This window comes from Crocodylus siamensis, chromosome 13 (assembly GCF_052110815.1).
Source record: "Crocodylus siamensis isolate JL-2025a chromosome 13, ASM5211081v1, whole genome shotgun sequence".
In the NCBI taxonomy this organism is placed as follows: domain Eukaryota; kingdom Metazoa; phylum Chordata; order Crocodylia; family Crocodylidae; genus Crocodylus; species Crocodylus siamensis.
In genome coordinates this window covers 27,953,990-27,978,718 of record NC_143407.1, presented here as the reverse complement: position 1 = coordinate 27,978,718, position 24,729 = coordinate 27,953,990, and the positions used below count along the sequence as shown (strand labels likewise).

Sequence of the window (24,729 nt, the reverse complement as noted above, 5' to 3'; positions counted from 1 at the left end):
GCTCCCCCTAAACCTCGGCTCCTGTAGCTCACAAGTGAGCAGGCCGTTAGACATATTTCACCCTTTTTAAATGATGGAAATGGCCCTACCTAGCTGTGTGCGAGTTCTAAAGAGGAAAGACAATGGTGGTAAGTGGCTCAGGAAGTGGGATTCCTAGGCTGTGTCCCCACATGCAGGCGCGCGTGCCCCATAATGCAAACTTGCAGTGCAGGGGCAAAATTTGCTACTGGGATTTTCTGGTCGCAAAAACCCCGCACCAAAAAAATGGGAAAAAAGCGGCACAGCAAATGCTACAATAGCATGCACCAGTACAAACCCTCCAGGGAGACGCTGGCTATCAGCCAGAGTGTCTCCACTCCTCCATTTGTGCCCTGGCTGCTCCAGTACGCTGGGAACTGGGAGATCTGGACCAGGGCAGTTTGCCCAAAGTGGGACACAGTGTCTCCTGCAGCAAAGCACATGTGCTGGGGTGTGCACCTGCAGTGGTACAAAGTAGCAGCACAAATTTGTGCACCACTGCATGCCTGGACACAGCCCTAGGTTCTGCTTTTGGTGCTCAGACGCACTCTTCCCACGCGCTGCTTTGTGTCATGGTTCATGTGCATCTTCCTCACAGGATTCTTGTGAGAATTAATGAGAAGAGTTTTATGATGCACAGATGCCAGACAGTGCAAAAACTCTGAGAAATAGTTTTGAAGGTTGCCTTTTTGGGCCACCACTATATGACTGAATTGCATTTAGGCCATGGAGCATGCATACTTGGTTCTTAAATTTACACAAGAACTAATTCCTGGCTCTTCTAGTGCGTTTCATCCATAGATTTCCAACTAATTTGCAAGAAAGGTTGGTGTTATCATCCCTGTTTAGAGATGGGGAAATTGAGCCTTGGAGAGGGGAAATGAGTTGCCCAAGATAACTTGGCAAATCTGTGGCTCTCCCAGACCTTGCACACGTATCTCCCCAGTACCAGCCCTTTGCCCTGTGTATTGGCCTACATATAACACACACCCACAATAGCTGTAGAGAGATCTGTTCTTCCAGAGCAGTCGAAACTCATTTGAAATGCCCTCTGGACTTCGCTTACCTCAGGAGAGGGACGTGCAGGGAAATGCATTTGCTTATTTTACCTGTCTTGATTTATCATAGCTTTTAAGCAGATGCTTAATTTCCATTAGCGTTCAGCAAAGCTCATGAGAATATGCTAAACTTCGGTGGGACTTGGAGCACCTGCTTGAAGTTAGGCATGTGTTTAAGTGTCTTGCAGAAATAGAGCCTAAATACGGTCTCCAAATCTCACTCGTGCAGGCTTTTAACTTTGGCAAGAAGAGGAAAGGCTTGAAGATGCGTAGTAAGTTTGACATGCAAAAAAGTGCTGCTTGTAACTTTGGTTTATCCCTTCAAGTATTTAAGGAAAATCATCAGCAATTGCAGTCCTGCCACATTAGTTCTGATAGGGTAAGTGGGCCCAGGCGGTCAAAGGTGGTGACATGGCTACACCAGAGTCTGGTTTGGTTCAGCTGGCTGAAGGATGCCCTGGATGCTACAAGAGAGACTGAGTTCAGCAATAGGTACTTCACAGAAGGTGTTGTACTCGGTGCGGAGGCAGAAGAAAAAAGTTGGCTTCCAGTTGCTGCATTTCCACCCTCAATCCAAACATGCTTTCTCTGACTGTCACGATTTTGGCTTTTGTGATCATTTTGCTGAGGGCCTAGCATCTTATATTAACGACACTTTTATGCAGAGCCTGTTCCCGGCATGCTTTAATAACAGTTTAAATAATGCAATGACAGAGTTAACTAATAAACAGCAGCAGAAGGAGCGAGGAATTCAAAGGAACAGGCGAGGGATTGGAGACGCATTTTCAGATGAGATTGGGAGTGAGTTGGTGTGATACAGGAAGGCTGGTCCAGATGGCAGGAGCTGCAGAGGGGTTGGATCTTGCAACAACAGGACTGCAGGAAGTTGGAGAGAGGGTGGTAGGGGGAGAAGAGAAGAACGAGCAAGGAGGAGTTTAGTGTGTGTGAGAGATGGAGCTGAAAAAACATGAAACTCTCCCTATAGCGAATTTTAGGTAAAGGGCAAGGGTCATTCAGAAAACCCTTCTGCTCTGCTGTTGACTTGGCAGTGGCACGTATCAGAGATGTGAAAGATTATCTCAGCTATATTTTTTCCTCCTTTACTTCCTATGCAAGGTTTAAATTGAGTCGTATCAGCCACCTTTACAGGAAATGGAGGCTGTCTCTTAGGTAGTAAAGTTCAAATAGAATGGCTCTCTATGGGCTCTCAGGATGGTTGAAAAGGTTGTTTTGGGGGGAAGTGAGGGGCAGGTTGGGATTTAATACTGTGGAGAGCATTTGAAATCAACTCAGTATTGAACAGTAGTATCACCAAAGCTGAAAAACGTTAATTTTTATATCTCTACAGATCTCATTCTCTCCCTCTGCTTCAGATTTCTAGCTAGATTCTGCATAATGGGAGTAAAACTGAAGAGAGAACTTTGTCCTTTAAATATTTCAGTTCATAGTGCTCCATCACAACCCTGCTTATTGAGAATGAGTTTTACTGACGCTGGATGCTTGGAAGTGAATATAAAATGTTAATTTGAGGAGACGCATTCAATGTTTCCTGAATTTATTTCCCTTAACTATAAGGAGCCCTGGTAACCATCAGCTTCTCTTGAGCACTTTGCTTGAGTAACTGCTGTATAGGTACAGCTGTATGGTTGCTGGCATTGTCTAGTCTGGCGGATTTCAATACTGCAGGACAGTTACCTTTAGCTAGGGATGAAGAGCTAGTTGAGCTGCTCTGAAAAACACCCCACCTCTGCCTAAGTGACTTTGAAGTTGCATTTTTAAGTAACCTAGGCACTTAGCATTGTCTAGTCCATAAGTCTAATTGAAAGTCATTAGAAGTCAGGCTCCTCAGTATATAAATCCTTTTGCAAAAATGGAATGTGTGCTCCTAAATCACTTAGGACATGTGGAATTTAACTTAAATCTCTAGCTGTTCTATATAACAAAAAATTATGCAGAAATGAGCATGGCCAATGGAGAGAAGCCTATCTGAGTTTGTAGAGAGCCTGGAGTAATACTGCTGGCATTTGAACTAACACATTCATTTCCATGGGGGTTAATTCAGAAGCCAATAGCGCTTCTTTAAATGTCAGCCTGGTTAAAAAAGGGCACACAAAAAGGAAAGGAGCGATCACTTTCTGAAGAGCTCTGAGGGCATTTTTCAGAACAGGGTGAATGGGCAAAAAGGACTAGCTGATGATGTGCAGATTAAGATGAATCTTCTTGAATGGGGGTTCAGCTTTCAAGAGTTTTGGAAATAGCGGTGTATTGTTCAGAGCAGAGATTTTGGAGTTAGGACTGTAGGCATGAGCTTGACCTACTTAATTTTTCTGATGAACCTAGTTCATCTGCAAAATTGGCAGAATAAGAGTAACTTGCCTCACAGAGGTATTTTAGGCTTAATTAACGAGGATTGAAATTGCCAAGCGGTCTTTCTAGTTGTTCACACAGAAGGCTGCATTTTGTGTCAGTATTTGTGGAGATCCTTAAAAATGTCTGTTAATATTTGTAAAGCACTTTGAGCTTCATCAATGAAGGGCACTATAGAAGAGAAGAATATTACTGCTGGCAAGTATTCGCTCTTATTTGCAGGTAAAAAAACAACTCCATCCAGCCATGTTGTGCTATTCTACTCCAGGGAGAGAGAAAAGGAGGCTCAGGACTTTCTTTTCCCCATGCAGTTTTTGCCCAGAATAAGTGCAGTGACCACTAGGAATGCGTGCTAAATTGTTTGTGCAGGGGCTGGCACAGTGGAGCCCTGGTCCATTAGTAGGTAACAGAACAAATAAGGTGATAACAGTGTGAAATTGTACGCCTTGAATTAAAATGAACTGTTCTGTCCTGAGTAGATTGCTTACTGAAGTTGCAGCAGGGTTGCCTTGCATTTGGGTGGTTAAACGATGGAGCTGAATCTATAACTGATCCAAAATACATTCTGTACCCAGAACCACTAATGAGATTACTTTGAGAAGCCAGTACTTTTGCATGATGATCAGTTAGATGAAAAAGCCGTGGCTTCCCCCACCATATGAAGTGCACCTAAAGGTTGCAGGAAATGTCATTTCAGTCGGTGCAAATAAAATAGCTGGGCAAGGCTATCCTGGAGGCTTTTTCAGGCTAGCTCTGTATCACTGTTCAGACATTTTGCTGATTGAATTGCGTCAGGCTTAGTCCAATTTTCTGGCTTTCAGCAGGAGGCATGTCTTGCTGTTGAATAAATATGGAGGCTATGTTCGAAGCACAAATATTGATAAACCAGCATGGAGGAGATGCTGCTCTGAGGGGATTCTTCAGCTTTCTCCCTGAATTACCTTCATGTCTTGAGTGTCAAGGGCTGCAAAGCAGGACTCAGTTCTACCAGCTTTGCCACTGACTTGCTGTGTAGACTTGGGCAAGTCATCTATTCTCTCTATACATACTTGTAATAGGGAGATAACAATTCTTACCCTAGGTGTGTTGGGAGAATTCTTCTTTACAAAGTGCATTGAGATACAGTGCCCCTATATAAATGCAAAGCATTATTGTTCCTGCTACCCTTTGGAGGCACTTCCATGCAGTAGATTGGTACAAACACTAGGACAGGCAAGGAACAGGCAAGTACTTGCTTCCTTGAGTCCCAGAGCCTAGCAGGCTTACCAGTACACTCTAGTATATTGTGCTCCAAGGAACTGTGCAACCACTGGATAGGTGATACTAAGTTTTGACCAGCACAGAATGTATATGAGCAGTCAGTGCTAATTAAAGGGCCACAATGGCATACTCCCCTTCAGGTGAGCAATAGTGAACATGCTTCAGTATAGAAGCACAAAGTACAGTAGGGAGATATCCAGCATGCAAGTACATGCACCACAATTGACAGAGAGGGAGAGTGCATGCACTGCATGATGCAGGATTGCAGAAAAGACCCAGCTAATACATGTAATTAAAAACTCCAAAAGTGGCAGATGATGAGTTAGAGCCACTCCTGGCTTGGGAGCTGCAGTCTGAGTATTACCACAACTGGACTATCAAGCCAGTCAAGCCTGCTTTGTTAACTTGGCTGCTTTACCGTGTGCGTGTGTGTGTGGGGGGGGTGGGGCAGCAAGATTGTACAGGCTACATAGGGAAAGGGTCTTTTCTCTGTGCTGTCAGGTGTTAGGGTTAAGACCTTGCCAGTGGATTTGTGAATATAAAAGCAGCCTCTTCCCTTGGCTTATGATGATGATTATGTGAACTGGGGAAAGGAAGTTTGTTTCTGCTGGCCTCTGCAGAGAATTCCCTCATGAATCCCATTTGCTAGCTGCAGGTCAAGATTTAGACCTGTTGTGTGACACGGAGTAAGGGTGCCACGGGGAAGGATATAGCACGGTTGCATATTCACAGCGTGGCTCCTGTTGCTGATACTTTAATGATTTTACATGAGGAGCTGCCCGTCTATAATCTATTTCCAGTTGTCATTACAAATGGAATAACTCTCCCATGGGAGAGGGCTGTGCTATATTAAACTATTCAATCAATTACTGGCTTAATAGAATGAAACAGGAAAGGAAATACGTGGTAACCACATCAGCACTATGAACAGCAATGCCAAGCACCGGGGAAAAGATTATGTGCTAAATACAAGATGTGTGAGGACGAGTTTTTCTGGGGGTGGGTTTTTTGGTTTTTTAAGTCCAGTAGATATTTTAAACAAAATTTTTCCTTCTGATACAGTTAGTTTTTGTCCCTGAGGAGGAGTTAATTTGGAGTCTACAAATTTCTTAGCATTGTCATAGTTAGTAAAGATGTATTTTGTCTCTCCTAAAATAACATGCAGTTTAGTGAGATAGGAAACCCTATACTTCTTCACCAATGCTAGAAAATTGCATCCTTAAAATAAGAGATTTCCTTCCTCCTTAACTAGGTTAGCTTAGAAACAGCTTTGGAGTAAAATGGATTTCTCCCCTCTGTTTATTTTGTTCTGCTCCAGTGCTGGGCATCCCATTTTGTTTGGGCTAACCCTGAATGAATACTTGGTCCAGCTCCTCTTACTTTAGCAAACAGCTGCTAAGCCAAGCAATTATAAAACAAATCTAACTCATCTTGGACCAATGTACACAGGGAGTATTTAGACCAGTGTAACTGTGCCAATACAAACTCTCAAGGCAGATGCACTGCATTAGGGTAATATGGAGTGAAGTGACAATAAGTGCTGTTTTACAATCCAGCACAGTTACGCTGGGATGCTGTCACAAGCTGTGTACACATGTTCGAAGGATCTGGCAGAATTGGGGGGGGCGGGGACCAGGAGCAACACGCCCTAGGATGCTGGAAGATTGTGCTGTGGCGTCTCTCAGAAGACATGTACAGATGCTCACTCTTCCAGGATAAACTCTCCTGGGAATGATTTCCTGGGTTATTTTTGTCCTAATGTGGCCAGTTTTGCTCTGGGGAAAATATCCTAAGCATATGTACACTCATGGTTTCTCCTGGGAGAGCAGTCTCTCTCAAGAGAAGCTGAATATCTGTAGATGGCCACACCAAACCACCTTGGTATATATAGACATCTATAGACGTGCAGCAAGGCTGCTCCTGCGCATTGGAGCAGACTCAATTAATTGTGACCCCCGCCCCCACTCCCAGAGCACGTCTATAAACACCCTAAATTCCTTCTCCAGTTAGCCCGTGGAACTCTTGTTCTAGCTTTTTGACATATGGGGGAAGTCATTGCTTTTCCTGCAAACTCCACTCAAAACTATCTGTGGTTCAACATGGTGGCAGGTGCTCAGAAATATGGAAACACTCAGTTGGAGCATCAAAATGCTAGATGATACACAATGCTTAGGTTTCCCTGTCAGAATCTGATCATCGTAAGGAAATATCCAAGCAGATAATGATGGCTATAAGGCAGTTGGTATTGAGAGAGTGCAGCATGTGCTGTGGGCCAAGGAGAAAAGTCTAGTAATATCTATAGGGCTAGTGCACGGGTAACAACCATCATTTTCATCCTTAACGTGCATACCCAACTGAGAACCTCTAGACCTGAAAATCACGGTCTGCTTTATCTCGAGCCAAAGACTCAAGATCCTGCAGCTGGACTGTTCCACGCATATGCTTTGCAGTATGGGAACAGGCAAATGAGTGAGCTGCACACCCATAAGCCAGTGTTTTCAAAAATGACCAGCATTAAGTGGCTTCGTTTTTGGGTGGCCATCTTGAGAATAGCTTTAAGGAGGGCTGATTTTATAGATCACAGCTCTCCAGGACTTCCCCAAAATTGGCCTTGCTTAGGGTGTCTCAGGTCAGGCACCATCATATTCTAGCTGCTTTCAAGAATCTTGGTCTTAAGGTTGGCTCTTAGTAGGCTGACTCATCAGGCTGGCATCTCTTATGATCCAGCAACCATCCTTCAGCTGAAATCTCAGGGAGTTCAGCTCACTTAGTCTATCAAAGTGGGAGAACTGTGCATATTAACTTTAGCACCCGAGCCAAAGTCTATTTGGGAAGTTTCATGTCCTCAGAAATGTCTTATCCTCAAATATTTGCCCGTGTTTTTAACTGGACGCCGTATTTTCCTTTACTTCCTGTCCTTAGTGTTGTGGACGTTTGCTTTACGTCGTTTAACAGATGCTCTCTTTCAGGCAAGGGGTGGCAGCATTGCATTGACAAGCAAAGCTATTTGTTCCACATGGTTTGTACAGGTGATTGGTTAATGATTTGGGGATTTGCCTGGATGAAAGCTGTACATAAAGGGCTCAAGCGTTATCATTAGTAATACAAGGAGAAGGGTTGTGTTTTCCTTGTTAAACCATCTTTGTTGGCAAAGGTATTCCCAGGAAGTGTGTTGCATTCAAGTTTTTTGTCATTAAATTTCTTAATCTGAGTGCTTGGGGAAAGTGAAGAATTGACAGCCCAATCAACAAGAGAGCAGGTATCGTGCACAAGAAGCATTTTGACAACCTGCTAAACTATACATAAAGGTGCGGGTTCATTAATTATATGCCGTCAACTTGGCTGCTGTTTGTCTTGTAGCAAGTGCCTCTGTTCTCTTAACTCCTTCTGCTGCCATGTAAGCATTTTAAACGCCAGGATTTTCAAGAGTGGTTGGTGATTTTTTGGGTGCCTGATCTGAGACATCTTAAAGGAGTCTGATTTTTGGCATGAAATACTAACCCTTGAAAGTTGGACTCTTCAGATCACCTGATGTAGGATATTAAAAAATGGAGACACTTCACTAGTTTTGAAAATCTTAGTCAACTCGTTTATAGAGGACAGTCGGAGACTGGGCCTCTGTTGTAGCTAACAGTAGTGGGGGGGGGGACAGCCTGCAGTCCTATTGTACTATGTAGCTCAAAAGGCTTATTTATACCTTTCTCCTTCTAAAAATACACCAAGCCCTTTGTATAAAGGCTAACTGCTTTTTCTAAAGAGGCATCCTATATTCTGGAGCATGCTGTATTATCAGCATACCAGGTGGTGATTTTGCATGACACGCTTGGAAACACACATGTACACACCAACTATTCTCGGTGCATAGAGGGTTTTTGCTCTTTATGCAAACTATTCTCAGTGCATAGAGGGTTTAATGCTCCACTTAAAAATGAATGGAGCACTGTGTGGCAAAAGTAACTATACCTATCTACTTCTCTGTGTGTTGGTGGGTATCTGAGTTTCAAACACGTGTGGGTTCCCTTGCTGTCTCTGGAGCCAGTGCCAAAGGTTCAGACCACACAGCAAATTTTAATGCCCGTTGCTTCATGTCTTTAAGTTTCTTGGCTATTTTTTGTTTCACTTTGTTTCGAGGAGTCTTTTTTTCTTTAAAAGTCCCACTTTGTTGTGGTTGCGTTTGCAGCTTAGGTCAGGCAATGGGAGTCTGAGAGTGGGATGTGGGCACCCACAGGATCCCTGTTCTGCCTCATTGCCACACTTGGATGTGCCCAGAGTGGAAAAGAAGTGGCAGTGTTGTATTCAGAAGGAAAATGATATAGATATGGCTTAAATACCTAAATGAGATCCTTATCCACTCTTCCCAGGTCCCTGCAAAACCATTAATGCACTGCCCTTTCTAAAGTGTCTTCATTCTTGCAAAAAGCACCAGGAAGAAGGAATACCCACCCATCACCAGTTTTGCAGGAACTCAAAGCATGATTAAACAGCCTTAAGCTTAGACACGTAACAGGCTGCATAATGTCTGAGTTCACCCCAAAACTCTTTTATGTTGATAGGAGTTGTGCATGTCCAGCAGTGCTGTGAATCAGGTCCTGAGACAGTCATTTAATTTCTGCTCTCTATCGAAGAAATGGCTTTAGGGGTCTGGAAATCTGTAAGCCTTCAATAAAGGGCAGACCTCCCCAGCACCATCTTCCTTCTGTCACTGTGATTATTATCGCACATTTGTAATAAGTTCATGCCTTTCTATTTTTTTCTACATTGTTACTGTTCTGTTCACAAGTTTCCTAATGGAATATGTGGACACAACAGCTGGTTGAGACATCACAGAAGAAAAAATGTTGTTGAAGTTATTTAAAATGGGCCATTGATATATTTGTTCAAGGTTTCTCACCCAGCTTTCTTTATTGAAAATATTACACTTTTTTTTTTTCATGCAGCGATTGACTTAATTTTTTTGGGGATGTTAAATTATTGCTAATATTTTATTAACCTTTTGAAAAAAGTTGGAGGAGGGAAAAGGTAAAAGAAAGGCACATTTTCCACAAAAGATTAAGTGCTGACCCTTGTTTCTGAGAGACCCATTTTTGAAAAGCAGCTGTTTTTGATTTAAAAAAAACCAATAACTTTTTGTTTGGAAAATCTGAGCCAGCATTAATGACTGTGAAAAGGCAGATACATGGGGGCAACATTTCAGTGCGAGTCTGGAGTGACTGAGCTGAAATCAAATGACTTGTTTCACGTTCGCCACACTCAAATAACAGCACAGTGCAGTCTGGATGGTTTAAAAAACATTTGGGGCTGGATTCCTTTGGGACCATGCAAGGTTGTAAAGCCTGATAAGACATGTTATTTCACTCAAGTGGGACAAATATGATTAATCTGAGCTCTAGTTCCTATGCATATGAACAAGTCTAGTCACATTGTGGTGCCCTGGGGTTGAACCAGCATTTTCCGGTGGATCCAAAATCACCTAAAGCCAATGGAAGGTGACTGATTCCGTGGGCTGTGAACGAGGCCCTACAGGACATATTGGTTGTGTATCCAAATAATGTAAGCAAATTATCAGTGTTAAAGCATTTGTGAGTAACCTCCAAAGTGGGCAGCTCCTGCAGGGAATATCAGGTTTGCAAATGAGAACTAATGCACCTTTAACTTTCTAGCCACCATGTGCGCGGGTGTGCTGTATCATGACTTCTGGGCTGAAACAGGTAAGACTGCATCATCCCCAAGGACACATGCTCACCCAATCTTTAAAAAGCATCTCTGTTGTTTTTCTCTGACAGTGCTGTGATGCACCTGCACTCACTGACTGCTGCAACAAGTGCTGCGCTTCACCTTGTTCTCATTTAAGCAGCTCCGGTAGCAAGTTGAGTAACCGTGTTGGGTGCTGTACGTCTTGACTGGGAGAACAGGGAGGAATCCTGTCCCAAACGCTCCACAGCTTGCAGTCTGGCAGCCCTACTGGGTGCCAATATACGAGCAAAGAGGTTGCTTTGACGTACTGGATGAATTGAGTCCGCTGGAGTGTGGCAGTTGCCGTGCTCCAGCAGCCTCCCGAGTCTCATGTATCAGCATCCCTGCACTTAAAAATGGTGGTGGGGGTGCTTGAACTAAAGTTCATAAAACGAGCTTTAGTTCAAGCATCCCCACCCCATTTTTGCATGCAGGGATGCTGATACAGGAGACACAGCGGCACTTTAATTGGAGCACTCGACTTAGTGTCACCCCAGCCCCCCAGAGCACGTGTAAAAGTGGCCATTGTTTCTCCTAGCTACCTTGTTTGATTTCTGTTATACATTTTCCCCCCCCGCTACAAATCTCCCTCTTCCCAACCCTTCTTTATATAGGGAAATGGGCCATGCTTTCCCAGGGATCCTCCTGGTGTTAGGCACCCAGTTCCCACAGAAAGCCCATTCGTTTTACCTCCTCTTCTCTGGAAATGCCAGCATTTGGCCTTGGACAGACCATTTTAACTACGTTAGACTGCTGTTTGCATTTCATGACAGCCTCTTCTGCTCTGCGGCCACCTTGAATTCTCTAATTCGCTTTCTCAGCGTCCTTCTCAGCCTCTCCACCAGTCCCTTTCAGGGTTAACAATTTTATATCCACTTCTCTTCCACCACAGACCACCCTGGCCTTTTGTTGAGATGACTTTATTCCCGCTCTGAAATTGAGCCTGTTGTTTCCGGAGAGCTGGTACTTGGAAATGGGCCTTCTATTTTTGTTTTGTTTTCTGTTTTCAAGTGCTTTTAAGATGAATCCTACCTGCAAAGTGCAGGATTGATTTGCATTGTCTGGCAAGAATAAAACCCCTCACTCTGGTGTGCTTGGACATATAACCATGAACTTTGCTTTATCCACGGCAGACTCTGTTCTTCTGCATTGACTGAGAGGAACGGGACGTTTGTCCTCCCTCCTTCAAAAAGAGTTTTATTTTTCTGGATAAAAATTTCCAGCAGAGACCTGATTTACCATTTCTTAGTGAGTGGAACGATGCTGAACTTGGAAGAAAAAACAGATGAAATGTTATAGAGTTATGTTTTATGCTATTATTTTAACCAAATCCAGTGCTATTCAGATTTCTCTCCTTGCATGTCCCCCTCCCCCATTTCATTTTATGATCTATGGAGCTATAAATATATTTCTGTGCCAGCTGGGGAAGAACTGTTATACTCTGAAACGCACAGGGCTCTCTAGAATGGATTGTCTTATTGTGTTTTCTGTGTTAAAAAAAGAGATTTGTTACTATGTGTAATTGAATTCCAAAGGGCATTTTAAAGTGGATATTTTTTTTAAATACATGTAAGCTATAAGTAGGACTGACGAAATAGGTTAGTTCAGATTGGGGCCCCACCTACTATGGTATAAGTCCATGGAAGACAGCATTCAAGATGCATATGGGGAAGTAATCTTAGGAAGTTTATCTGCACGTTTGATCTCTTTCTCTCCTTCTGTGTGCTTTGTTTTAGATGCTTTGGCACTGTGGGTTGACCAGCACAGGGGCTGTAGGGGCCTGTTATTCCAGCGTCTTTCTGCATCTGTCCTTCAATTTTAACTGGACTCACAAGTTGCTTAAACTTTTGGGTCTGAGAAACAAAGAGGGGGAAAATGAAATGAAGGCATGCTTTTAAGAGGAACAGAATTTGAGATAAAAAGGAAATATCACAATGGCAGATATATCGGTTTTCAATGAAGTCCAATATTGTATTCAGGGTTGTCATCCTTAGATAAGACAGAGCTTGGGTAAGTTATTTAGAAAAGTACAGGTCCATCCATCGTGCTGAAGAACAGCGCTTCCAGTATTACCGACAGGGATGTACTGATGTGGGGCTGGGAGCTAGAGGGAGCCATGTTTTCATACTCCTAAAGCGTATTACAATGTATCTTCTTCCCCAGTCCTAGAAATTCTTTTCTTCACCTCTCACTTCAAGTTAAACTTAAAACCGCTTATTTTGTCACAATGCCACATCTCTCTTAACAGCTCCCCATATGAAAACCACTGAATTTTCTGGCTCTGAAATGCTCTTGCAGTTTATTCAAATAGCTTTCAACAGACTGTGCTTTATTCTGACATTCAAAAATGCTTGAATCTCAAGGACAGCTTTAGTGCAAGGGTAGAGCATATAATGATCATAGAATCAAATGATGGTGGAATCTTCCATGGAAAATATGTTTGCTCAGGAAGTGCTTGGGCAAAAGGATTTCTTTTCCTTTACGTAATGAGCTGGGGGGAGGGCGTGGAGGGGAGAGACAAAATTTCCTCCCACAATCTTAAATTAGGAGCAGAACAGTCTTGCAACAAAGGTTATCTATGGTATTATATTATAGATGTTAATAAAGCTGTGCTTCTAGGGAAATAATGATGTCTGAGGGTTGCTGTACTTAGCTGGGACCCCAGCTCTGTCACAGTCCGCTGAATGACCTTGGACAAGTCCTTTCATCACTCCGTACCTCAGTTTCCCCATCTGTAAAATGGGAATAAAGCTACTGATCTCCTTTGTAAATTGCATGGAAATCTGCAGTTGGAAAGCACTGTATAATTACAGTTACGGTTGTTGCATTATTACTATTGTTATTGTAAACTATTTCAACGAAGGCCATTTCTATTTTTTGTCTTCTAGGTTGGTTGCCTTGGTTTACTTGGGCAGGGAAGATGAAAACACAGAGGGTGTTAGGGTGAACAGAAATTTGAGGCAGTATTGGTTTCAAAGGACAGTTTGATTTCAACCCATCTCCAGTCTTTTCAACTGTTGAGGAACCGCACAAGGTGGAGAATGCAGGGGGACTAGCAATTCTGAACTCTTTTAAAAACTAGCAATTCAGTGAAATGTTAGGAGTCCTGAACCCACACTTAACAAGTATGAACAAGCTTCCAAGCCGGGAAGAAGGATTTTATTTTTATTTGTATTATTGTTTTTGCTTGCTCCTCCTGTGTTAAAAAAAAATCCAGGGGTTTTTATTTTTTTTTTACTTACAGGACAAATGTTCTAATACAGAAAATTCTTGCATCAATGTAGGAGAGCAGATGATAAGGTCAGCAATCATCACACAGGCTTTGACCATTACTAATGCATATGGTATTTTAATCCAGGGGTGGATCTGAGCATTGATTCCACATGAAAGGAAAACATTGGCTGTGGCAGTCGGCAAAAGAGACAAATCTTTTTAGAATACAGTGAACTGAACGGATAAATGATTTTAGTATGTGAGAGGTGGGCAAAGGGCTGAGAGAAGGAAGGGTATACATCTATTAATCACTCCCTACAACTATAAGACAACCTCATCAGAAGGTATGTTTCAGCATAGTATGGAGCTACGGTGTTTTCAAATCCAGCCAGTCCTGAGGCTCCTGCAACTGTTGGGGCCGTAACAAAGTAGCCAAACACACTGTTTTACACCAGCTGAGGATCTAGCCCACAGCTGGGAAAATTTTCTGTGCTGCATCAAATTCCAGCTGTGATAAAATGCCTGAAGAGACCAGGTAGACAGAGTCTTGATGGGGCGTTATTCTCTTGACTGTAGACCAGAATGCACAAGCACCCTTACAAATTGGTGTGTTATTTTATTCAGGTCTACTGGTAACATCAATGTTGTCTGCTGTCTCAGAATTTTCTGTTATGTGCCTACCTTTCAGTGGGTGTACTGGCCGTATTGAAATCTCTGGCTGAAAGGCTTATTTCTACATTGATTGTGTGAAGCACCTGTCTTCCCCATCTATTCCTCACTTAAGATACTAATCACACATTTTTGTGTTACCATCATCTTCCCTCCAACCTCCTCTGCTTGGTTGGAACACCTGGCTGATGAATCCTGCCTTAATCTAGGCCCCCGGTTCTGTGATGACTGCTACATCCAGAACAACCACACTGTACAATGTATAGTAGTATCTACTGCCTGCTCCAACATGTTGGCCATCAGAATGACATTGGGTTTTGAGAAAGGGGCACGAGAGAATAGAAACTAGCTGAACTATTCTCAGTTACCCAGACAGTCTATTCTGATTGCGGTTCAAACAGCTGACTGTTGATTACTCTACAAGAATCAAATTAGGTGAGCTAAAAACCCGTATCAATCACAGTCATGCACACTTGCATAGAAAACAGAGAAGCAAATGGTTTATGGTAATCAATGTGAAGTGGCTGATTAAAGTCCATTAACATTCTCAAGTTGAAAATCTACTCCTCTTTCTACTTCTCTCCTTCCTACAGTCTCCCTGTTTGAGAACTACATCTCTTTTTCTTCATCATATGTGAAAACGGTGCTCCAGAAATGGACATACTATTGAAGGCATCATAATAGTCAGGATATGTTATTGTACATGTGTATATTATGGTAAAGCATCTAGCTAGAGAAGCAAAGGGCCAGAAAAATTAGAAACAGTATAATTTAAAGCTTGCAAACATTGGAATCAGTTGAAAGAGGTCCCAAAGCATTGCATGTCTTCAAATCTATTATGAAACTTAAAAAATTACCAAGGGGTTGAAGATCCAGGAGTGGTAGAACTCCATAATTTCGGAAATATCCTGAGACCAACTCTTAACTTCATTTATGTTGTTTCTGAAGTGCCAGTCGTTTTGCTGTCTGACTGCCAGTTCTGACTTTGACCCAAGAAAATACTCCTTTGTGATATGGTATCCTAATGTTCTTTTGGTATCAAAGTGATTTAGAATAGTAAGTGTATGGCCACCTGTAATATGGAGCCAGAGGCTCTTGTTACTCTAAAAGGAGATGCTGCTGCAGGCTAAGTTTTGTGGGTGGTACTGGAAGCTGAATATGGGCCAGCTGTGGTAAAATAAGTAGGCAGTATTAGCTGGGATAAGAGCTGCTCCTGTGTGGAGTGACTATGGCAGGAACCAGGGGGCCAGAAAACAGAAGGCTAAGACCTCATCGGGAAGGTCTAGGCTAGGTAGATTTTGTTGATTAATGGATAGGGCCACCAAGGACAAATTAAAGAAACATCTGTGAGGCATGGGCACGGCTGTAGGGGCAGATGGAGAGCATGACTAGCCCGCAGGGCAGCAGGTCCCCGAAGGGCATGGATGGGGCCAGTAGGACCCCACTTAATGTTTGAGGGGCAGGATTGTGCAGCTGAGTCCAAGTTGGGGCAGCCTCTCTTTTTGTAATCAAAGTATTCCATCAAGGCATGGCAGGAAAGAGGAAAGGGAGAATAGGGTATTCTGAGGGGCCACAGCAGAGCAGGAGCCATCACAGCCACCCCCAGCATCTGGTCCTGTCACACCACTGTAAAATACAGAAACAATACAGATGTCACTGGTGCTTTATTGTAATGGGCTTGATGATCATGTCTATGACTGAACCTGCAAAGAATTGTGTGCGTGATTATTAGGGGCTGTGGTTCACAGCATGCCCAAAGTTTACCAGCTTGAATTGCAAGTGCAGTCTGATAGCTAGACGTCTACATGCTAGGAGTTGTGCCCAGAATTAATTCAAAATTAATTCAGAATTAATGCAAAATCCAAATCTTGGTTGAGCCTATTAATAAGTCAAAGTTGTTAGGCACTGTCTTCTAAAATATATGCTTCATGGCCTGATTTTCCTTATGGATGACAAAAGCACCTATAGCTCCTATAAGTTTCAGAATTTCTTGGGTTTCTGAAAGAAACGTACACTAGCATTTTCTCAACTACAGTACATAACATAACAGGGAGTAGATTCTTTTCTGGCTTTCAGATAATATATTGCTGACCATATATATAAACTTGTTCCCTGCCTTCTGGGTAGTTGTTAGAGAGATGAATGGATAATAGTATTCCAATTAAGCCATTGTGGTTTAATGCCATTCTAGGTTGTTTTTCTCTCTTGTCCTTTCAGTGGTTTGTCATTTGTGGCTTTGATGTCAATGTAGAAAGGGGCAGGGTACGTTTGATTTACCTCTCCTTTGCTGCTGGTTTAATTCTGTATGCTGTTTTTCCTGCTGGTGTAATCTTGCTAATTGCATCTTTTCAGGGAAGGCTCTTGTAAGTCCAATTATGCAGTCATGTTGTGACTCTTCCATGGTTTGCTACTAATTTCTGTTCGTCACCATATACCTCTGTGCCTCACCTAATATGCAGTTTGCATTTTTCTGATCAGGATGGTAGTTTTCTGTTTTACTTGCTATTTATGCTTGTTTAGCTAGTCTTTTTTGATCTCTTCTAATGCCTTAGATCATCTGTGATCTACTTCAGAGGCTGTCACTGCTAAATCTTATGCATTTATATGTACAGGTAATTTCTCCAGGAGAAAGGTAAAACAGGCAGCTATTCACAGACCCGCATAGATGTATGCAGTCATGTGCACTCTCTCTCTCTCTCACGTACACACAAATGCAGAAAATGTGCTGAAAGAACATGATTGCAAAGTCAAGCACTCCAAAATTAGGGAATGCTGGTATTAAGGCACTGAACATGCACAGGGGACAGTTTTAATTTGGCCACTATGTGCATTTGAATTATGATAAATTCTTAATTCCTTCATCATATTCACACTTTTTCCATAGGACTCTTGGTTGCTGCATTGCTCTCAAAAGACCAAGGATTTAAGCTTATAGAATGACAAAGTCGCTTCTTCATTCAGAGAGCAGAAGCTTGCCTACAGTTTTGCTGTTCCCTCCTGCAATCCCTGGGCAAATGTAACAAATGGTCTAATACATAACACTTTTAAAGGTATCCATACAGTTGGGACTGCAGTGGGGTTTGAGCCAGCCCTAAATGAATAACTGGCTTGATCGTCTCACTCTTATTGATGATGTCTAATGATGGCTTACACTAGTTAGCACTGAGGGACCAGTCTTGCAAACAGGCCTGTTCATCCTGCTCTCCTACTGACTTCAATGAGATCACTGTATAATTTAATACCATGCATGTTTCTTCACTTTTTTTTTTGTCTCCTATCTTTGGGGGTAGAGTAAACTAATGAAAAATGTGTGAGTTTAGTTTAGTCAATGTAGTTTGTGTTGTAATATATTTGAAAAGAAGACTACAGTAGTAGTTCAGAGAGAAGAATTCAGTTCTAAACCAGTCTGTTACTTGCCTGTAAATGGAGGAGAATGCTAATATGTAAACCAGTATTTAGTAAATGGCTTCACTCTGCTGTGTCATGTGCAGCAGAGAGGAAAACATGGTGGTCCCTGGCTAAAAAGTCTTGAATTAACAGAAGGCTGTGTGGAAAACTTGGGAAATGCCAGCATTCCTTTTATGACAAATAAGGTAAATAAATTTTCATGAAAACTATGGTTTGTGTTACCTGCGGGGCTTGACAGAATTAATTTCTTTCCTGGGAGGGTAGGAGTCATGGCAGCAGACTGGTTGATCTGAAAGATCAAGGATTATCAATGTGTGAATGGAGTAATGGACTGTAATGTCCAGATGTGCATGCTTTAATTTTCCAATCTAACCTATGATACATTGCTTTGAAAGGCTGTGTTGAAGCACGTCATCTGCCGGTTGTGTGATTTCCTAGATGGTCAAGTGTCCAACAGGGCATTCATACAATCTGAGCCATGTTCAAGATCGTGAGAAATGGGGGATCCTATATCTCTATCATTAAAGGAATGCAGAGGTACGTTTGATTGTAACCTTAGCATGGTACCAAATGAGCTCACCAAAGACAGTGAAATTAAATCTTTTTGATTTAAAACTAAAGGCCCATTTTTGTAAATTTTAATTTACATTTTTGTAAACCCCCTCAGAATTTTTTCCAAGTGGCAATTTGTTGAAGCTGACTCTTATGAAAACAGTTTGGGTTTTGACAAATTGACAATGTCTGATGAAAAATATTCAGAAAAATACCAGACAGCTCTAGGGCTAGGGACAGAAATTACACATAAACCAATATAAGTGATTGGAAACTGGTTCCAGTCTATAACACAACAGAAGTTCAGTGCACATAAACCACTTAAAAACTGGCTGAAACGGGCTTAGGATGAACCTGGATGGATAATTAACCGATTTAGGTTAAATCAGTTTATTGAACTTCTGTCCCAGATTCCCTCCAGATTCAAGTTAAATCGCAGTCCTCCAGCATCCCTCACAACCCCCCCTTCCCCCCCCCCCCCGCAAGGTAGGCAGGCTATCCTTGGCCCAAGCTGTCTGCTCCAGGTAAGCAGGGAGGCGTGCTCTAGCATCCCCCCGGCTTCTGGCCTGGGCCACTGTGGGCATGTGGCTGCATTCCCAGAATCAAAAGTGAATGTCTGTTCACTTGCTTATTGGTTCAATCTATGCAGCTTAGACCAACCTGCAAAGATTGAATCATTTCAGCCTCAGGCTTTTCGACTGTCTGTACTTAGCTTAGAAGTTTAGCATGGCTCTCATGCACTGTTAGAAGGGTATAGTCATTAGCTGACATCGGCTGATTTGTGATTTTGCATCTGTTAGGTTAGGTCCCACACTTGAAAAAAGTGTGAAGTAGCCGGATGTTCAGAAATCATACTCTTAAAAGTGTTTCAAGCTGTGTATCCAGCAATGACTTCTGAAAATTTTGTCTGTTAAAAACACATCGATAGCTAAGCTGATGGCTGCTTGGTTCTGAGATGATGGTTGCTTGGCTCTGCAAATGAAAGCCCTCATTAACTCCATTGTGCTTTTCCTGACTTCCAGTTCTACTTGTGAGTGATACTTCCAGGATAAATCCATGCTTTTAAAAAATTGATAGATACTTAGCTTCAGCCGGAGACAAGGAAACAAGGCATTTATAACGAATCCTCACCTCTTCTCCACTTTTCTGTTTCAGTTTAGCACTTCAAGAGCAGATTGTATAAAAGACAGTGATATGGGTTTGACAGAAAAGATCAGAAGATGCAGTGTGTGAATAAAAGATTTTAGTGACTTCAGTTTTCTCTGGTTAATTTGGTTAGGCCTACTATATTTTACTATGAACTAACTCTCTCTCTTTCAATTTCCATGTTGTTCTTACTTCTGTGTATCATTTAGTATCTTCAAATAAAGTTTTAAGACTAATTTTATGTTAGACCATGAGATGGCGAGTTCAATTAAAGCTTCAAATAACTGCTGAGTTATTCCATTGCTGTAAATTGTTTTTTCGTCTGTGGTAAAAAACAAAGTGATCAATTCTCAAGTTCCCTCCAGCAATTTACTTAGCATTTCCTAGCTCTTGCCAGCTACCAATACTCCAGAGTGGAGAGGAAGGGAAGCACAAATCAGCTGTCACAGCAAAAAAAAAAATTCAGAAAAGTAATTTGAAGGCCTGAGTCAGAGCAGTCAGACAGTGACAAACAGGTAGGCAGGGAGGTTTTGCATTTTAGGACCAAGGGAAAATTAGTTTCTTTACTGTTACCTGGTATCATAGAGCAATAAAGTTCTTGAGGCCCCTGGAGAAAGCAGTGTGTATATACACCAGCTCTGATTTCTAAGGTGGTGTCAATGCCTTGTCTATAAAACATACAGCAGCAGAAGAAGGAAGCACATAATTGCTTAGGTGAGATTGAATGACAACAGCTCACTTAGTCATAACAGGCTTATAAGGTCAGGGATGGGGCTACAATAGATTGTGTGTTTTGGTGACTGGGGCATTACAATTTCCTTCTCAGGCTCCTTACAACTTGGGAACAACAGGAGAGAAACTCTCAAATAGTCCAGCTTTTTCCTTGACCTTTTTATCTCGTGAGTTCTAGACTCAAGGCCCCACAACTGGTTTACTTCTTCACTCACATGATGTAGGACAGACATGTACCTTGAGTTCACAGAGCGTATGTGCTTTAATAGGTTGGGTGCATAAATCTTAATTGTTTAAAATACGTAATCTTTAACAGGGTTTGAATTACACTTTGACTCTTGGGTCTGCAAAAGAAATTGGGCTGCCCATCATGATGCCCTAATAAAATCAGAGACCCCCCCCCAGCTTATGATTTTCAAATCTTACAGAGGGCTCTCATCTCTTTGTGGTGGTAGGGGGGAGGGGGTCAGCCCTCCGAGCTCCCCTGTAATTCGAACCCTGATCTTTAGATTTGTTATGTGCCATGCCAAGATACAACAGTGTGAAAGGAAGCTGCAGGTCATGTTGTTCTGCAACTCCAAGACAATGAAGCTCTTTACAGCTTGTTGAAGTACATGGGAAATGAACAAGTATAACGGAGAGTAGAACTAGACTTTTTTGAATATTGTGGAATCCATGATCTAGGACGGTTTCGATCTCTGTGCATCTTGTGGGGCATTTGTTTTTGCATGCACAGCCTTTTCTTGAAATTGGTATAGTAAATGGTTCCTAGCCCTGGTCCCTGAAAGCTAATGCTGAGAAGATTTGGAGCACTTGTGCACATATGGGTGTGTACAGAAGTGCTCCGTGCATGGTTTATAGCACTGTAACTTATAGCACATTTTATAGCACTATAAAGTTACAGCACTTTTAAACATGACAGAAGTTCAGTGTTTGGCAGGGGGGGCCTCTAAGCCTCCCTGCACTTTCTAGGCTAGGAAGCAAGGGGTGCTCTGCAGCTTCCTGGTGCTTCTCCACTGGCCAGAAATTTGACCAGCGTACAGAAGTTATTTAAAGCACTCTGGATTGCTAAAGTACTGTAAATTATAGCATTTCAAATTTAATACCTAATTTAAAAAGGGTTAATTTTAAAGTGCTATAAGGCTGTGCACTCTTGTTAAGTCATGGCAATAAAGCACTTTATATGGTGGAAAAAAGCAACTTCAGTACACACCCATAGCTTTCAGTACAGTTGCAGGAAGTGTGTGGCTCAAACTCTGTAGGACAGAGTTGTCTGATCTTGCAATATTTAAGCTAAAACTACCCATTAGGGTGACTACCTTTTCAAAATACAAAAGCAGGACACCAAGCCTCTCCACCCTCCCACACTGGGTCCGACCCGCTGGGTTGTGGAAGGCCTGGAGGTGCAGGGGGGTGGGGACCGCCAAGCCTGCAGCAGGCAGCCCGCATCCACTCCTGCTCTGAGTACAAATCTGAGGGGGACACGTGCCCCCTGATCCTTCCCTCCCTGGAAATGCACACAGTAGCAGGGAGCCAGGCCCCCTGCTGCCCCCCAGATGAGCATCCCCTGCAAGTGGGTTCATCCTGCTCCCCGGCTGGGCCCCATGGCTGCACATTCCAGTCCCAGGCCCCATGCACCACCCTGGCTGAGCAGTGCCCTCAGCCTCAGCCCCAGCTGCCAACCCTACCCTACTTCTTCCCTTCCTCAATCTGCCTTTCCCACCCCCCCACCCTCCACACATTGCCTATACCTTTTCTCTCCCCCCACACCCCATAGACTTACCTGCCTACGCTGGGGAAGCTGCTTTCCACTGCTGCCTGTCTGTATTGCTGGCCACGTGCATGCACACGGTGCCCCCTGCATCCCACTATCCCCAGCCCCAAGCAGCAGACGGAAAACCCAGATCCTTGAACATGATATCGGGACAATAGTTTCTGCGGTTTGACTATGTCAAGGGAATCTGGGACAAATGTTGTCCCAGAGTCATTCAGCCTGGGACTGGGACTCAACCTTTACATTTTGGGACTGTCCTGCCCAATTAAGGTGGTCACCCCAGTACCCATTGATAACACAAGGGTTACTGAAAGTATTTGAGCCAAGATTGTAGTATTGGCGCCGGTTTATTGCATGCATGTTGTACACGGATTGCAGAGCAAGTTGAGTGATGCTAGTGAATTCTTGCAATACAAAGCACAGAGTGGTGATAGATGAGTTCACTGACCCAGGTGATAGCGATGTGCTGTTGGTGCTGCTGCTTATCAGTTCGGCCAGAAACTCTTATTTTGCTAGGAGTATTTTGTTGTCCTTGTTTAGCATCTTATGACTCCAGCCAGTGGGTCTGCAATTGAATGGCATATTTGGGATTTACAGGGACAGGCAACAATAATTTAGCAAAAATAAAATGTATGAAAAAGCAGCAGAGCTGCATATAGAGACCTGTATAGTCTGAAATCCCTGATTACAGCAGGGGAGGTAGCCATTCAGTTTTAGCTTTGATTGGTGGATGGTTTGAATAATTCCAATACACATGGAGAATTGCAAGAAAGTCTTCACTGAAAGTCAGGAAATGGTGATGTGAATATGTCATCTAAGAAAACAAAGCAGTAACTTTGTGAGAGTGACTGCTGGGAGATACAGAGCAGTTTTGCTGACTCACTTTAGTCCTTTTAATATTAACTCATGAGTATTAATAATTGAGATTTTAATATTACTCTTGCTCAAAGCACTGCTGAAATGACAACTCTTTTGTATAGGCTTCTTTAAAAGGATTAATGTTTGTGACTGTTTTAAGCTCATGATAAAGGCAACCCAGGAATCTGATCAGTTTGGTTCCATCTAATGTACACGTGTGTGTTTATTGCATTAGAAAGAAAGTAGTGACATTTTATGGCTTTGTGTGTGGCCACTTGCCTTAAACATTTTGTTCTTTGTACAGACAAAATGTGACTTTATCCAACCATCAGCCCAATGGTCACCACAAATCATAAAATAGACCTGCCTTCTATCAAGCATGAAAACGGTGCTTGCAAAGCTGATCATTACATAAGGCAGATCATGCTCCAGTTCCCGTTACGGGGATGGCTAGAGAAGAACCTGAGCTGCAAAGTGCTCAGTGATATTTCTCCACTGTTAAGGGATTTGTATCCCTACTTTGGCTTTAAGCCCATCTCTAATGATTGTAAATCAGCAGACGCAACTTCTGTGGTTACACAGGGATCAGGACTGTTGAGTAAGAAAGTGTCATCCCTACACAGTCATTGTTAAGGGAATAAATGCATTTTTATCTCTCAGACTTGTTAAGTCATTAATTGGAAAGCATGATAATGAGAAGGCAGGATGGACTTGGTTTTTGGTTCTGCTTTTTAGACCCTTTCTGTATCCATCGTACAGTATAATCCTCCAGTGAAGCTTGCCCCTGAAAAAGGATTATGTAAAAATGTTTTCTACTTATTCAAGAGATCTGCTTCCAGGTTAGGAGGGCTTAAATGGGGCAGAAGGAAAGTCACAGAACTTGGACTGACCCTCTGCACAGGAGTGAATTACCGCTTTTCACCTTAGTCACATTAGTGTTTGTATCTAGTTTCATTAAAGAAGGTTATTTAACATTTATTCTTCACCCAAGAGATTTAGGTTAATTATAGTATTATTATCTTGTCCATTCTGTAGAACTGGCTTCTCATCCAAGGTAAAAGAATGAGACAGTTCACAGAGAAACTAAAATCTATATTCTGGCTCTTGGCCACTAGAGGGAACACGCTGTGACTTGAAAAGCCAAGCTACCCTCGTCTTCTTTTTATTCTGTCTTTGTATGTAAATGTCTTTGTCTCTACATTTGAATAGAATAAAACATTTGATAAAGTCCACTAGTCAAATGGGATTTCTCTTGGAAGAATTCCAGCTGCTTGATTCCTCTCAATAACAGACAATGTCTGCTCCTTTTCTCATTTAAACCTTATTATAAGCACCAGTACTCTTAGCTATGACTTGGATTATTGAGTTCCCCTGCAGACTGGAGAGGCTAGAAAATACAGTAACAAGGAAACAGTTGTTTTCAAAGGCTGCAGGCCAGAGAATAAGAGGAAACAGAAAAAGACCATTGTGTCCACATCGCAGTGCGGATCATGGATGATAGTCAAAGATGAACCAGAACCCAAATTCCCTGCTTTCTTTTGAGAGAGCTGAGTTCAGCCTTTGTGGCCCCAGCCTATCAACACTACTAACCACAAACCAACCCTGAAAAGTTGAATTTGGCATGCATACATGTGCGTGTGCAGACTGTGTGCACGCTTGCATGTGTAAAGCATATTTAAAAGGTGGATGAAGTGGTTGGAACAATACAGGATTTCTCTGTAACTTTTGCTCATCCACCAAAACGAATGCAAACCTTTTTTGTACCAGGTTCTTCTCTGTATCTCCACATAAATGTATTGGAGGGAAGCTGGCAGCTTGCTGGAGTGAGACCAGATGGTTTTCTTCTTTCCCAAGTTTTGCCTGTGGGACTTGTCCAGGGATGACCAAGTGACTCTGTGGTCCCATCTTCTGCTTGAGGCTGTGCTCAAGGGGCCCTTTTCC

General features: G+C 42.5%; 1 protein-coding gene across 1 annotated transcript in view; it reads left to right on the top strand.

Annotated features, from left to right (window-relative positions):
- The window catches only part of CALN1 (calneuron 1), a 178,266-nt gene that overhangs the window by 95,813 nt on the left and 57,724 nt on the right, over positions 1-24,729 (top strand). The window lies entirely within an intron of this gene.